We start from the raw sequence: 17258 nt of genomic DNA on the forward strand, positions 1-17258 counted from the left end.
ATAACCACTCCATGGGGTAGATTGTCAAACAATAGCTTGTCACTTGGAAAATTTATTCCTAATTCTTAAGGGGTCCTACAGTTCTCCCTTTCTGTTCCAGATAATACACACAACTGAAGTCTTTAAACTTTCATAATTGGCCATAGCTGAAGACTATATATAATTAATTTATTTTGGACACCACTTTGATTTTGTAAAACAAAAGAAGTGAAATGAGCCCATGACTGACCTCCTGACCAAGGAACTTGGTATTAACACAGCAGCTACTGAACTCCAGTGCTAGGCTCTGTTGCTGCTCTCATTCAAATAATTTTAATCTTGCAGTGACCCATAACACAATTGCCAGGTACACAATACAGCCAGGTGTAAATGTATCTGTTCCAAACTAGAAGTTAGGGAAAGAGCCTTCTTTCTTCACTAGAGCGTGGCTTTGTATCTGTCCAATGACGACAGATAAAAGCACACCCAAAAATTTGTATGGGATTTAATAACATATGCCTGCAAACTCATAAGACAGTAATAGCCTCAGGTCATGCTACTTCTTTCTCTCTCTCTTCTCCCCGATCCTTCAACTTCCAATGGCAAGCAGCTGTACAGCATTCCTCTGACTCAGAGAAATGGAGAAAAGAATTATGGAGGTGCTAAAATCTCAATTAAAAAGCACCATTCTTCAAAACTTCTGGTACAAAGCACATATATCTTTTCACACAGCAAGCAACATCCTGCATTACATGCCCATCTGCAGGCCTCTACTATGTCAGGATGGCAAAAAAGGAAAAATTCAACACTTGACTCCATCTTAGCCCAAGGGACTGCTTGTTTCAGACACCTGGACACAACATTTGTAACATCTGAAGGACACAAGCTGGTTACCTAGAAAAAAAAAAAAACAAACAAAAACAAAACCACAAAAACCAACAGCAACAAAAAACCCAAACCCAAACACATTTAGCTTAAGCTAGAGAGTAAGATTTTTGTGGACAAAAACTCGCCAAAAGATTTTTATCTGTCATTCATAATGCTCTTTTACATAGCTATAATAAATAGTCAGAATGCAGTAGAGGAGTAAATGGATATCCTGGGGAGAGACCAGCACTCAGAATATTTGTCTGCGGGGGACAAATAACTAGCCAAATTCAAGGGCTGAAATCCAGGCATTCTGCCATAACTCACATGGCCTGAGGACCTAACAAAAGCATAAATAAATATATAAATAAATATAACTGAAATAAAGGTCATTGTCAAGGCCAGAAAGTCTAAAATTAGCTGCAGTAGCCACGTTTTGGTTTGTATTGCGCAAGCCCTTTACTCTGCCAAGCAGAGTTTCTTTCGCTGGTCAGGTTACCTATCACTGCAGGTGAATCCTCCTCATGACTACACAGAGACAAACCATTACTGCCTTTCAGTACCTGTTTTCTTCTCCGATTTGAATGAACAAGAAGGCAAAACGGGCAGACTGTTCATGGTCCTGTCACAACATTATTCCCACTTCAAACCAGATGATGTAGAGCTGCACAAAAGGAACGCCTTATTACAACGTATGCCAGACATCTTTCTTTGTGGGAGATAGAACTGTAGCAATAGTCTTCATCTACACTCTGGTGAAAAATGGTTCTTCAAAGCATAACAATCCATCAGTTTAGGAACATAAGCTGGATTTCAAATACATACTTTACTTCTTAAAAATCTGTCATTTTATGGTTTTCTTGCAAGCACTAAATTCTGCCGTAAAGTTTCCATCATCCTATTGTGTGTTGCTCCTGAACTTCAAAAGGACTCATTCATCAAGTATTTGCACTAATTCAAACGTTCATAAAAATGGAGGCCTGGTCTAGAAACCATAATTGTGAGCATATAAATTGAAATACAGTTCCTTCAGTGAAGGATCTGATAATTTGCAAGAACAAATGTGTAGGAACAATCCCTGCTCCAAGTCTGTTGTGATGATCACTAAAGTATATTTTTTTCCCCAGTCCTTAGAGGAACAGCAATCACAATATAAAGTAGAAGCATACAGCACACCCTCGCACTAAAACGCCTTTTACCAGTTTAGCCATACCAAAAAGGTTTCAGTAGAACAGGTTACATGTAGATACTTAAGTACAGAGCATAAAAAAGTGGTTTTCTTCTAGTCTGAAAGCCATCCCCCAGGGATAACTCACTCCATGATGAGCCCAGGACACGTAGTCAGTGCATGTAAAGGACAGTGGACTTCGTGCACTGGAATCTGAATCAATTTTGATATTACTAGGAAATATTGTCAGTCACCCATATCTGGATATGAGTGTGGATTATGAACACTTTCCAAAAAAACAGTCTTTCATTTAAGTACAAAATATGGAGCAGGGTTAGCTACTAACTTTGGTAACCCAAATGCAGATTTCAGCCTTCTGAAAACAAACACAGTAGGGTAACCTCTGGCTGACAAAACAGACACAGAAGGAGAAATACTCATCAGCAGGACATCAGAAAACTAAAAGTGCCTGTGGTCAAAACAGCTCTCTACACAAGAGCAGAGCAGGTCATTGCCACTGGGATACTCCTGTCAATTTGGCTGGCTAGGACGGGAGAGACACAGAGAACTCCCATCCCATTTATGAGGCCCAGCAGCATGGCTTCACTACAGTCAGCTAAGAGGTTGAAGACACAAGCAAATTTCTACAAAGTAAAATATGAACTTAAATTAACAATTCATCAATACTCCAAAATGAAACAGCATTAAGAACTTGATGTTTGGTCTAGGTCAAGAGCATGCATCCGGCAATCATTAGACATAGCGGATAACACTGTAGTAGAAAAAAATGATTAAATAATCAGTTCCTAATCCATCACCAGCTTTTATATTTCCTTTAAACGACCACAGTAGCTAATGGTGAAGAAAACTTCTAAACATGAAGAGATTAAATGTCTGTAAGGACAACATACAGATAAAAAGCATTTCTGTGATACAACTTTTGATACCATCTTTTAATTTTACAACAAATTATTCCTTCAGTCTAGTGATTGCCTTATTGATTCCTCAATGATGTAAACTTTCACTGCAAAAATAGTTTCTATTCCTTGTAAAATAGATAACCCCCTTCAACTGAGTAGATATGAAGCCCAAAGGTCTCTTCAGACAGAAAGAAAAAACAATGGATTGTTGTAAAAACAACAAACAAACCAAAACCAACCACAACAACCACAAAAAAATTCCAATATATTGCCTCTCCTCCCACCTCACAACCCTCGCTGTTTGAAGTTGCAAGTCCAGTAGTGCCAACTTCATAACAATTTCAAATACCTTCTAATCTATGGATCACTATAACAGATATAAAGAGCAGGTATATTCTCTGATGAAATGCTGGCAACTAGAGTAAAGTCAAGATCTGGAACTATCAGCACCATTAACCATTCCTGCTGCAAGATTTCCAAAAAGAGGTCACTTGTTCACCGAACTAAAAGTTGCAAATAGCTTGATAATTTTTCAAGATCTTAAAATAATTACAGATAATTACGCTGAAGTTTTGATTTTTTTTTTAATGGAGCTTTCAAATGTAAAAAGGAATAGTGTTGCTACTCAATTAAGTTCACTTCAGTCCTTTGGAATCTTAGAGAAAAAGCAGTACCTAAACTAGTACACACATGCACACACACAATAAGGCCAAATCACATGAAGTTGTAAAGTGTCCCCCACCAAACAAAATTACAATTGGCACTCTTACACTGTGCAACTAAATCTAAATCTCTAGAGGTTAATAACTTGACTTTCTGTTCCTAATAACTTTAATCTCAGAAGAGATTCCACAATTCGACTTGCCTCAAGCATCTGAAAAGAGAAATAAACTTTGTTAATAAGCTGCATGTTGTACTATGAGTGCAACTGACTTTCTCTACCTCTCTTTGGTAAGACTCAGAAATTGCTGATGGGAAAGACGGATGCCTGATTTTTAAAGTTTTATTGAATACAGAAAGTATTAATACTTAAAATTAACCTGCCTTTTTGTAAGTGCAGTATAAACACCCAGTGCTGCTACAGTCTTTACACATTTTTTTACTTAATTATGTGCTATCAATATTAATGCCATTCACTAAGAATCACCTTTCTGGAATAGTTTCCTGTGCTGCTGCACTAAAGATGATTAAGGCTAGCGAGGAAACTGTAGAAAAGGTAATATTAATACTGCATTCATCTTGAAAGTTATACATGAATAAGCTAGAAAATATTAAATGCCAACAGAAAAGGTACTGCTAGATAATAAATTTTATGGCAAGAATTTAAAGCCCTATGCAGGAGAGCATTAACAAGCAATGAATTACTTATAAGACTTTTAACAGCAATCCAAATATCAATAGTTAAAATTAATACAAATCCAGTGAGAATGTTGATGAAGTTGTAACTCCATAAATTATACCAGTAGGAAAAGAAAAATTAGGGTAGCAAAACATCGCTGTCTGAAACAGCACGACTTAATTTTAATATACTTTTTTTTTTTTGTAAATCTGTTTTCTTCCATTTCTAGAATGTAAAGAAAGAAACAGCTTTTCTGGTCCAGTACAGCTGTTGATTCTCAGAAGAGATTTATTACTCTATATCTGAGAGAGCTGAAAGAAATAAATTCATACCCTCCAGTGATTCTGAAGCCAAGTCTTCCCCCTTATGGGTCCTTAACAGCAGTGCACAAATTAATGCTGGCTTAGGGAGGTTACAAGAAAAGCAAAAAATATGCTTTTGGAGAATTTAACCTAAAATATACGTATGCAAGTAGGTATGCATAGAGAATAGTTTCCTATAACTTTGAATAATCTAGCACGAAAACCCCAGGAAGTTAAAAATCAGATATTTTAATTTTTTGCTCCAGAGCAACCATTTAAAAACCAGATAGACTAGATAGACTGATTTTGAGAACTGTAACAAACAACAAAAAAGAACCTAATTAATCTTCAATAAAAATTTTGACTGTGGGGTTCAAGTGAATCTCAAATCAATTTTTATTCCTCCCAGTAGCCATTTAAAAATGATACGTAATCGAATAACAGGGCATGGAAGAAGTTTTCTACAAAAGTTCCCTGTCATAAAACAGATCTGAAAAGATCTGTTAGCTGTGAATATAAAAGCTGAATATGTAATTTAATGCAAGTAGCATTGTTTACTAAGATAAATAATTCACTCTTCCCTGGACTGTCTCCTCAAAATGCATTTGCAACTCAACAACAGAAGCTGCCAGTCCTCCAGAACCATTATATCTTTAGTGATACCTTCAAGAGATGAAATCCAGTGCCTAGAGGACTTCCGACTATCAGGAAAACAATCATTGCTACAGGCATGGAAGAAGAAAGCTCCCTGATCCTTTTTGCATCTACTTTTTGTTTTCTTGTTGCATTACATACTAGTGAACACAGTAAGAGGGCAAATCTCATATGTATTTTACATTACTTCTCCTCCAGGCCCTCAGGCTTGGACTTTCAAAAATGGCAGAGTGCTTGGCACTTCAGCACATCTGAAAATCATCTTCTGGGAACCAAACTGTGTGTCAAGAGCCTAATTTGATGCAATGGGAGCCTTTCTACCATTTCATTTGACTTTGGATAATGTTTTACAGAAAATACAAGGAATTGCAGGTGAAACCACTTCCGTAACACACCTGCTCACTCAGTCTGCAAAGCAGTCTGGGTAAAAACTGCTCCAGCAGATTATGGACACAGTGTAATTAACTTGGAATAAACTTCCAATACCTTTTATACATTAAAGTCTTCAGATTTGTATGCTATTTATGGATGTGACAAAATTTTCCCTGTGACCAAATATTCTGCTGAGTATCAGCCCTGTTGACTACGATTTCCTGTGATCAAGTTTTAAAAGTGGTTGCTTCTGGTTTTACTGGAGCTTTCTCAAACATTTGTCAGGAAATGTTTACAGAAATATGTTCCTTAACGACCATTACATATGTCCCTGCTATGCTGTTCAATCACTATTTTACTATGATAACCAGTATAATCATCTCCTCATGCGCAGAAGTCCATCACAGACTTTACTACCCTTTTCCAGGACTATTCTGCATGTGCAACAACCACTTCGAGTAACAAAAATGACAACAGAAATAAAACATAGCATGAACTTACTTGTTTAACAATATTTTTCATACTTCTAGCATTGTTGCTGCATTCCTTTCTTAACACCACTTCATATTTGCTCATATTGCACTGCAGTGGAGTTGGTCTTGGAGTACCAGGTAACCACCTTGTGTGGGTGACAGCCTGGTGTGCCAGACCCTGCCAACAGACCCACTCTGGTTGTCACATACCCAATTTGCAGCCCAATTTGCTCTTTTCCCTGCACAGATACACAGCAAAGGACTAAGGAAAAAGCAGAGGAAGATCCTTCCCTGGCCACTCCATCTTCTGTAGAAAGATTAGTAACAGCCTTCATCGTGCTTGAAATACGTAAGGACTTCCTAAAGGTAGAGGAAAGCCAAACAACCCCCATGAAACAAACGTTCGCTTACCTGTAAAACCGGATGATGAAGTTTTAGGAATTCGGGGTCAGGTGGAAATTTAAAGGTGAAAATGAAAGTCCTGTGGATTTGCAGACGTGACTAAATAGATATGGTCCATAAATCATCTTTCCTAAATCCTAGTTATCGGAACTAGGATTTAGCAAAGTAGGCACATACAAGCAAGTTAATTCATTTACATTTAACCAAAATGAAGGAAGCAATTCACACTTCATAGCTATTGTTTCAGGCTCTCTTGCAAACTCAGGAAATAATTTTAACACTTCTGAAGCTCTTTTCATGTTTGGAATGTTTTCTTTGCGACTACTTGAAAGGTCTCAATATGAACTGTGCTCTATCTACTCATTCAAGTGTTCTGCATATTTGACAGCTGAAAACTTGATTATTATACAAATAAAGACTATATTTCTGCAATCTTCTCGCATAATGCTATTTTTCACTCAAGAACATCAAATTCCTGACCATCCTGAGGAAAAATGACTCCTTTATTACTTCTGTGTAAATCAAAAGACAAAACAAAAACAACCCCAACTACAGTGATTTTCCACCACTTTTTTTCCCCTTCAGTTTCTGGAATTTTGCTCTAGCTTCTATTACTGCTAACCACAAAACTGAACTTCCCTTCATGCTTCTAGTTTCACCATGAGGCTTTCTAATAATCTTATTACCTGTGCTCCTTCCTTTTTGGTCTTTTGGAACACATTATTCACCACCACAGCACACTCAGGAGAGGCAGAGGAGAGGAAAAATAATTTCCAGCAGCACAATCAAGTATCATTTAAATGACATGAAGAAACATTTGGGATTTTTTGTGTGGAATGATGTATTGTCACTATGCCAATTTAAATCATTCATAGGAAGTCCACATTTTACATTCCCAGAAATTCATGACATTTTTCAGCAGTCAGCTCTATTAGACTAATGTAATAACACTACCAGCCACCATGCATAAGTCATAAGTAGTACGATTGGATTTGTCTGCTCATTGCATTTTCAATTTGAAGAATAGTCATATTATTCAATTGCAAATATCTTTTTTGTCTAAATACTCTATTGTTACACTTAGTTGGAGCTGGGACAGCAGCATCGAACACTAAGGAGGAATGGAAAAGGTTATTTCTATTGTATTGGTATACAATCAAATTCCTAAATTTGGAGAGGTGTTCTACCTTACTACAGCACTGAAAAAAACAAAGTCTCATCTGCTTATGATACTGTTATGAGTGGCACAGTCACCAGAAATATTTTGAACTGGCAAAATTAGTTAAATTTTTCCAAATGTTTAGTTGCCAAGTTTATAAGAAAGAGAGCTTTGTAGTGGTCCAAAAAGGATGGCAAGTACAATGTAAGTGCTTGTCTACATGGAGAAGCAAGTTGGAACGGCTGTTCTACAGCAGCTCCCACCACAGATGCTCTTATTTCAGAAAAAGTGCTTTTTTTACACATTAAAAAAGAGCAGAAGGCAAGGCACCCTGAGGCTTTGGCTGTGTGGAGCAATACAACCCTCATAAAGACTCAATGTGAAAGAGTTACTGTTTTCCAATATGTACACTAGAGTATTTCATACGGTTTTTCTTTCTCCTCCCTTTCCTTTCATCCAGTTGGCAACTCTTAAGTGATTTATAGGGATTGATCAGATTGAACAATGTAGATAAGAGATGGCGCCAGGACTTGAACAGAAGAGGCTTCAACCTTCTGATCCAGGAGACCTGTCCAGTGTGATTTCAGACAGGCCATACAACATTGCTGTCATAGCTAAAAAATAAAGATAACTTTTTTTTTTCCAAAAAATGGTTTAGACGTAGATTTGGTCTGCAATCTTTAAAAAAAAAAAAAAAAAAAAAGTAAACCCACGAAAACAAACAAACAAACAAAAAACCAAAAAACCAAACCCACTGATAAGGGATAAATAGGAAATAATTTAATTTCTTTTGAACCTTGGTAAAAAAAAAATAAGGTAATTTTTTTTCCCCAAAACCACTCCTTACGTTTAAAGACAGTAAGAGCTTTTTTGCTTTTATATAACTGGTTCCAGAGGCATTTGATTCCTTTTCCTCCAGCTAGTGAAACCATGTATGTACACTTTGAATCCAAGAGTACCCAAGGGAGAAAGAGAGCATAACAGTCCTGTCTGTATCTTAAATAACTCGCTCATTTCTCAAAATTGTTAGCCTCTCCAACCATCTGAAACAATAAGCAAGCTGAATCCCTTTATTTTTACATGACATGCAAGTGTTCTTTGCCTTGATTTTTCTGAAATCCTCAAACAGAATAGCCCTCAGGGCACGGGCCAGGGCCTTACAGGAAAGCAAAATAACAAATAAAACTACAGAGGACTGCATTATGTAGTGCGCTTCACCAGCAAAGGTCAGGGTTTGGGCTGTGGTTGTGTCTCCCTAATAAGCTGGGATGACCTCAGGTGGAGGGGGTTCATAATTCACACGAATGGGCATCTCTTCCCCAAGACCTTGCCATAGGCACATACAAACCAGTGATACATGCAAATAATGTTGTAAACAATACATATAGATAGAAGGGTTTCAGAATTTTTATTTAAATTGCAATTATTATAGAAAACTGGTAGCAACTGAAGAAGCTAAAATATTATCAGAAGTGTGACTAATAGTATTTAAACTGACTGCATTTGAGAATAAGCATGCATCTTGGGTTTTTCCCACTTTGGTGGCAGATTGGTAACCAACCTCATGTTTTATGCTGTCATTTGCAGGGACATCTGCAGATGTTGGAGCAGCCACCAGAGGGCTCCCATATTTTTCCCATTCAGGTTAAAAAATTGTTGAGATTAAGAAAAAATTAAAACTATAAATTTTTGCCTTACAAGTTTAAAAAGAAGAATAGAAAGACAGAAAATAACAGACCATTATGGTGATCTTAGTAGGATACTTGGTAGCAGAAGAGATTTTTTGAGAACAGATAAAAATGCCCAGATTTTGAAGGTTACTTTAATGCCCATGTTCACATGTGTATCACTAAACAAAACAGCTCAGAAACTAAGCCTAATTATTATGTCACCTGGGACACAGTCTGTCTAGGGAATACCTAAAAATTACTTTTAAAAGAAGTCTAGGGGGGGAAAAAAATCACATAAAAACCCTCCACAACAACAAAAACCTACACAGAACAAAACCTCACCTACAACAGAGCCAAGAAACCCCCAAAGTGCAAAGGAAAACTTCATAGGCCAAAAAGGGTCTAAAATTTCTCTTCTGAGAATTGGTATTCCCATCTGCAGGAGGAACCTTGTCTGTCCAAGGAACAAGACAAAAAGAAGTGAAAGCCAAAACCAGTACAAATCTGAGCAAAGCAGTAGCAACTTCACAGTTGTCCTGTCTCCCCCTTCTGTATAACAAGTAAGAACAGGCAGAGATGCAGCATGGAAAGTATTTGCCCAGCAGTGACCACGCAGCTTGCTGGACAGCGCAAAAAGCTGGGATGTTCTGGAGCAAGTTAGTATTAACAACAAAAAAACAGCTGAGGAATAAATATCTTTAGAGCCATATGTTGGTGGTTCACTGTTCGGGACTAATGACAGCTATAATTCAAGATTAGAATGGATCCTGTACAATTTAAACCAATTGTTAATAAAACCATAGTAAGATTGTGAGAAGGAAGAATGACTTTCTCACAAAGGCATTTTTAAAGGAGTTTGCATTCCCAGCTTTGTGTGAAAAAGCACTTTCTGAAAACAAAGGAGGAATGGAATCAGTTTGTAAGATGGAGAAGCCATTTTCTAAAATTTAGGTGCAGGAACTCATAGAAACATAGCAAAACAAAATACATACTTTACTAAACTATGTGCAAGATACAGAAGCAATTTCTACTGGATTATTAAGGAGAAGCTGAAAACATACATGCAGGCAAGAACTAAGGGATACTAAGTGTGACACAGTGCAGTGATCTCAATTTAGTGGTCATGTGCAGAGTGTGCAAAAAAAAATGGGTGAAAAATATTATAGCATCTGTATGCTTATATCTCTGGCAAAGAAAACAGGAAGACTTAAGTAATGAATGAACTTACAAGGTCTAGCTTTGAACTTCAGAAATATGTTTATAAATCAAAAATACAAAGGTAATGGCCAGAGAGCAAAATATCCTAATTGTGTTACCAGTTGTTACAGAGAAGCAGAGTAATTCCAGACAGTAAAAGGTGTATGTTATTTTTTAAAAGTACAGTTAAAAATGTCCAAAGCCTTCAAGTTTGGGCATGTCTAATGAAACTGTCATAAGTGGTTAGTGAAATTTCATGTAGAGATTTCTGTTTGATACCGAGCAATACCAAAAAAAATATTCCAAGGACAACAGGTAGTGAAACAGCAGTCAGCAATGGTGGGTGACCATCAAAGAATAACTCTATGTCAAGTGTGAGCCACTGTCAGTGTCCAGCTGGACACCAACTTCAGCAGGAGCACAGTACAAGATGAGAAAGTTCTCAGCTGGCCTGTTTGGTGACATCTGTAGCACCTCAGCACTATCTAGAAGAAGAAGTGCCTTCCAAAATTATTCCAGAATAGAAAAGAGGCGTAATACACCAACGATAACAATAATAATAATCTCTAAAATATATTAAAAACTAAAGAGTATTTACTAAAGACAACCAAATCTAGTCCAAGTCACACATTCTAGTGGTGATATTCAACAAAAAAAATGTTATAAAACATTAATTCCTTTGTAAGTTCAAACTCGACTCTCAAAACCGCTATGCCTATTTTCCTTCGAGTGTCCCTAGTGGAGTTCTTTGCTGGCATGGAACTTGTGGACAACAATTTTCAGCCACGCTGGTCTCATTTCAGCAGTGCTAGAGTAAGGGTCAAAATAGGTCATATAGTGGAAAACTAGTCACAGATACTGCTTTTTTTTTTTTTGCCTCTGCTTTTCCACAAACAGCAGACAAAATTGGCATTAAGCCAAAACCTTATTTATAGACAACATCTATTTTTAGGTATTTATTTTAGTCACCATAGAACAATTGCAGCTAAATGTACTTATTACTATCTGGAAATCTATTTTTTGAAATATCCTCTGTCACTTTTTTTTTGTCGCTCTAACTGTATTTTGCCCTCGCTGTGTGTATTAATCACATGCACTTCCACTGCATCTGAAAGCTGTGTGATTTTCCAAAGTAAAAGATGCAATCCTGAATTCTTCCCTCTGGTTTTATCTAAAAAAACCTGAGTGCGCTGGTTGTTGCAGGAGAACCACGTTTCTGATGAATGTTTCTGAGCACAATAACCTTGACCTAGACTTTCAATGCAGAGCCATACATTTCCACTGCTGAAGGAGAAACACCGTGGCTTCAAAACCATGTTTGTTGCTTCTGCAGACAAAGCAGCATGAAATGAAAACTGTGAACCTGCTTTTCATAGGCCAGAGCTTTTGTACTGAATTCACATTAAAAATGGCATGCTTCTGTCAGGGACTCTTCTCTTAGTTTATAAAGCAGCACCTTTTTCTCTTTACATTTTCTGCAACTTTTCCCTTGCTCTCTTCCATCTGACTGATATGTCCCATGCTCAGGACAAGGCCTGAACTGACCTCAGTCTCCATATGTTCACAAGTCAGTTATCGACATATGTTCGGGTCAAACTCTGCAAGGTAAGAAATTTTTGTTTACTCCATTTTGCAGACTGATACCTGAGCTGGCGATTAGATAATTACACAATACAATGACAAGCACGTGTGCTTGTGAACTCCGTAACACCAGCATAACGTATTTCAGCCAGCTCTTACATTTCAGGTGCGATTGCAGAGATTTTCAGAAGTCTCTGTACTGCTTATGGGGGCTCAGAGGGATGCGGCCACTTCCCTGAGCACAGGCCTGAAGAGGCTCACAACTGTGAGCTTAATGCTCCATGGCTCCCCACAAAACCTTCCCGATTCTTTTTCCTCTATGGAAAAGAGGGACTCATAAGGACAAAAACAAAAACACGAAACCAAAACAACCAAACAACCAACTCAGAGACGAGCAGTTCAAATCACTGAGCATGCAGGATGCCAGACATCTCTCCCAGCTTTCTCGGGTTCAGTGTGCTGCTGCAGTAGGTGAGCAGTGACCTGTTACCCAGCTTCTCTTTTTCTTTGATATTGCTTTCTATTAAAAAGGTGACATAATTCACTGATTTTACAATATTTCACACAATGCAGTGACACCAGAAGCAGAAGCATTGTGTGGGCCGAATGCAATGCAATGCAATGCAAGCCTTGTACAATATTTTTCCCCCCTGCAAATGCCATTATGGCTTTTCCATTATTAATGATGACTTAGAATGTTCCAAAATGTTATAAGGTAGTTACTGGACCCATATTCTACCTAGGCCATTAACTGTTTCTCTGATTATATCAAAAGGCATCTCAATTCCCCATCTACCTCCCTGCTACAATTGCTTCATCAATATTCATAAGATCCAAAAGCTTGATATTGATTACCGCATCTAATGGACTCATATTATGCAAAGTCATCATGACCTTTGAAGCAGTTCTACTTTTGTGACTTATCTAGATGCTTGCTCAAAATATTTTGAGACGTACCGAGGCAGGAGCAAGCAGAGCAGGACAAAGGCCCCCACAGCATCTTTAACTGACGATATTTTGACAGGATGGACTTTGTCCAGGCCAGTACGAGATGTCATCCAACGCTAAAAGCTCTGTCACATTATCCCCAACTTAACAGGAGCCTTTGTTATCACACACCAGCAAGAAGTAGTTAATATTAACTGATCATTATTAACATTCATTATGGAAAATCAATCTGATTGTGCTATAACCTCCTGCTGCAGTCAGCTGGGTTGTTCTGATATTTACATAATATTGAGTTCCCACCAACCAAAACTACAGGGGTTATATAACATCTTTCAATGTCATGATGATTCTGCAAACAAAAATCCATTGTGTTTATCAGCACCAAGGTACAAAATAAACACATTTTGCAAACAGTTTCTAATGGCAAACCTTTTACTGCTTCATATGTCCAACATTAATAGTGACAATCATTCTTCTTCATAAAGATAAGAATAAACCAGTACAAACACAGCATTAATTCATCTTCTATTCTCAAAATCTAAATGTCTCTAGAAGGATGATATTCAGTAAGAACTCACTTATAAAAAAACAAACAAACAATTTCTCTTTTTCATATGTTAAGAAATCAAAAGAGTGAAAACAAAAGTTAGACAAATTCTAGAGTAGAAATTAGGAATAATGTGTTAAACTAAGAAAAACAGCCCACAAGAATGAATGACCTAGAAGGAGGGTGAGTCCATCGTCACTTAGATTCTTAAAAAAAAAATAAAGTCTCTAACTCAGAAACTGTCATCCGAATGCAAGAATAATTTAGTAAAGTATTACTGGTAGAACTGCAGCTGTTACGTTAAAGCTACCTATGAAAACATTACTGGGATATTTTCTGCTAACTACATCTGATTAAATCAAAATGGAAAATAATTAGTACACAGGGTCCCCCTGCCCACATCTAATATTTTTTGTGGAATAATTACTACATGTGTAAAGTTATAATGATTTTCAGATAGGTTCTCTTCTACACTCTCGAATAATTTTCTCAGTCACAAATGTTTTCTTTCATATTTCAACATTAAATCCTAATTTAATTTGAAGACTCACAAAATTAATCTAAACGTATTACAAATACTACATATATGTATTTACACAAAAGATCAGCACCTTTCATTCTGTTCTTTAATACGAGCATATAGTTGAAAACTTTTAGAATATAACCACACACTTGTTTTGGACTTGTCCATTATTGATGTGTTAAATCAGAACAGCTTTTGATTACATTGCTTTAACCTTCTTTACTGAAAATTAATCTAACCTAAATATAAGTTGCATATACTTCAAATAATTTACACACGTTTAAGTGAAAATTTGAATATCTTTAAAAGGTGAAACATTTTTATCAATCTGAAAACAACTCCAATGACAAGACTGAAGAAAACCTGTCAGCTGTAGCGAGAAAGCAGAAGCAATAGATTATTCTACCTGAGCACACTCGGCAAATGCATCTAGAGCTAATCTCCTTGGTTTACAACACAACTCATACAGCATTCACGTATTTAGAAAGAAAATACAGCAGAACGTAAGCGTCTTTTATTCAGGCCTGACTTTTGCTACATCTGAGACTCTTCCTAAGATAGAACAAAATTAGAGCCGTATTTGGCCTATTTTATGCAGTACTCTAGCTAGCTGCTTCAGAAATAGCTGAAACACACCTAAAAATGATAGCAAACCAAAATACTGTTTGCCATAAAGTCTGTATTATCTTCTTTCCTCACACTGAAAGGAAAACTACATTATGCTGCAGGATAAACTTCAAGCATGACTCCAAAAAAGTGACTGCTTAATTAGAGTAATTTGGGGGTACACCATTCATACCTGGACCTGGCATAAAAGCCCAAATTTTATCTTCATTCAGAAATTTCCATTTTTTGGAGCAATATGATCTAAAAGGACAACACTCTTCTCCAGACAGGGAACCAAAATAAAAAATTCAAAGCACATACTCTCACTCTGTTTCACAGCTGAAATACCTGCCAATTAGCAAATCTGTCAGCAAAAACTTAACACTGCAAAAATTTCGAAGGTAGAACTAATTAGGAAGCAAGCATAATGACCCCAAATGATGTGACTTCAAAACTCTAGCTAGTATTTACATGCATGTTTGAAGTGAGAGCATTTATGTGTATGAAACGGCGCCTTTGATTTACAGAACTGCAAAAATCCATTTCCCAAAGGTAACTAATATAGCTGGGTTCGCTCTTCATCACATTATAGTCACTATTCATAGTTATATATAACAACACTAATGGATATAAATTAATGGATTAGCTTAGTCACTGGTATCACAGTTAAAAAAGAAACTGCTGAGAGTATGTGGAGGGTTCATAGGTAAATCTTCAGCATGTGCTCGAGCAGGATCACAGGGGATTAAACAACTTAGCAGCTATAGACAGGGAGAGGATGGGCACTTGTTGTCGAAGCCCGTCCAAGGGAGGACACAGCAGACCCTGACCACGGAGCACAACTACACGCTGTACCCTAAGCAGGGCAGCCTTGGAAGAGTGCGGTCAGACAAGGGCAAGGTGCTACTGGCTCTTAAAGGGCTCAGATCTTACCCTCCAAAACTGACCTTCACTACACACAAAACAGCGAGTTGATTAATTTATTTTTAAATTAAGTTCCTCACTATATGTTTTCTAAGTACTAATTATTAGTAATTTTTTCCCCAAGTAGTTAGGCAGGCCTATTTATTGATTACCCTTCCTACCAATACTTCCTAACATTTGAATTCAAGGCACTTAATTTACACCGTACATGTGTGCTAAAAATCTAAACAGCCGTGACGTTTAATTCTAAATATAAATCTACTGTGTGTCTACTTATGATGCTACCATAGCCTCAGGCACAAAGACTCCAAACGTTTGGGAAATTGCAATGTTAAATGCTACAAAAGACAGTAGCTATATGAATGAAGTTACCTGACTTCTTGATTTCGCACCTGCTGAAAGGTTTTTCAGCCTCTCAGACACCTCTTTCAGGTGCTCCATGACAACCAGCAGAATAGAAGAAAACAAAAAACCACAAAAACAACCCAAAACCAACACAGTCTATGAATAGCTCTAATAAGAATAATACGAATCAAGAGAAATTACAGTATATTCGAGTTACAGTAAAAACTGTTACTAAATTTTACCCCTGTCTACAATGACCACTGTTGTGATAGTTTTGTTCAACAGTTACACAACCACTGATTAACCTGTAACTTTCATTTTTTTTCTTCCCTCTGGAAAGTCATATATCAGACATAAATAACAAAGGCGACTGATGACAAATGGATGTCCTCTTTCACAAAAACCACAACAGTCCGTAATATTAGTTGTCCATTTAGCTTCCACCCTATAGAGGCGCTAAACACCTCTAAGATCAAGTTACCTGAGTTCAGTTCTAAAACCCTGTCTATGAAAGCAGCACAGCAGCGAGCCGCCAAGGTCAAAACAAAGCTCCGAGAATTGGTGTAAAACCAAACAGATCTTCTCCAACGGCAAAAAGAGACTCTGAAATGTTACCTACATAGCTAAGATCTTTCATCCACCTAAAAGCAGATGTGGTTTCTGGCACGGATGATCTACACTCTGAATGTAACAACCAAAAAATAACACTTAAACCTGTGCGAAACAATAGAAGTGTATCCTGTTACCTTCAGCATAACAGCTTCTAGACATCAAGGTCATTTGACCCTTTCAATAAAGGAGTTGTTCAGAAGAAAAAGTCTAATCAAAATATTAATATAAGCCACGTAAATTCAGATGACGTTGGATTGTGCAATTAGCACAACTGTGACAAAAGCACAATGAACCTGACTGAAGGAAACTAATGTTGCATCGATGCTTTTCAGAATACGTTCAATCAATTGATTAAATTTATATTGTGATAATCCTGTTAATCCTACTGTAAGGATACCATAGAAACTTCATCCAATTTTTTTTTTTCCTTATCACAATCTGCATGCACCACAGTAACAAGTACTGTAACAACAACAACAAAAACATCAGTTTAGTTAAACTTCAATAAGAATAAGCCAAAAACCCTGAAAGGTTGAAAATTTAAAGAAGAGATTTGGTGGTCCTGCTAGGTTGATGCTCCATGGAAGAACAGTCTGGTTTTGTTCACTGAAGATTTATTCTTTTTCCATGGGGTGGACAACTCAAAGCCCTGGCAACAGACATGCTTCCT

General features: G+C 37.1%; 1 protein-coding gene and 1 long non-coding RNA gene across 3 annotated transcripts in view; both read right to left on the reverse strand.

Moving 5' to 3' along the window:
* The window catches only part of PRKCE (protein kinase C epsilon), a 295161-nt gene that overhangs the window by 149060 nt on the left and 128843 nt on the right, over window positions 1-17258 (reverse strand). The gene's annotated exons all lie outside the window — the stretch shown is intronic.
* Window positions 1-17258, reverse strand: part of LOC135579105 (uncharacterized) — a 60579-nt gene that overhangs the window by 15517 nt on the left and 27804 nt on the right. The window contains exon 2 of the long non-coding RNA XR_010471562.1: window positions 1-17258. This exon is cut by the window's left edge and continues 15517 nt beyond it; it is cut by the window's right edge and continues 18151 nt beyond it. This is a non-coding gene — a long non-coding RNA (uncharacterized LOC135579105).

Source organism: Columba livia, chromosome 3 (assembly GCF_036013475.1).
Source record: "Columba livia isolate bColLiv1 breed racing homer chromosome 3, bColLiv1.pat.W.v2, whole genome shotgun sequence".
Classification (NCBI taxonomy): Eukaryota; Metazoa; Chordata; class Aves; order Columbiformes; family Columbidae; genus Columba; species Columba livia.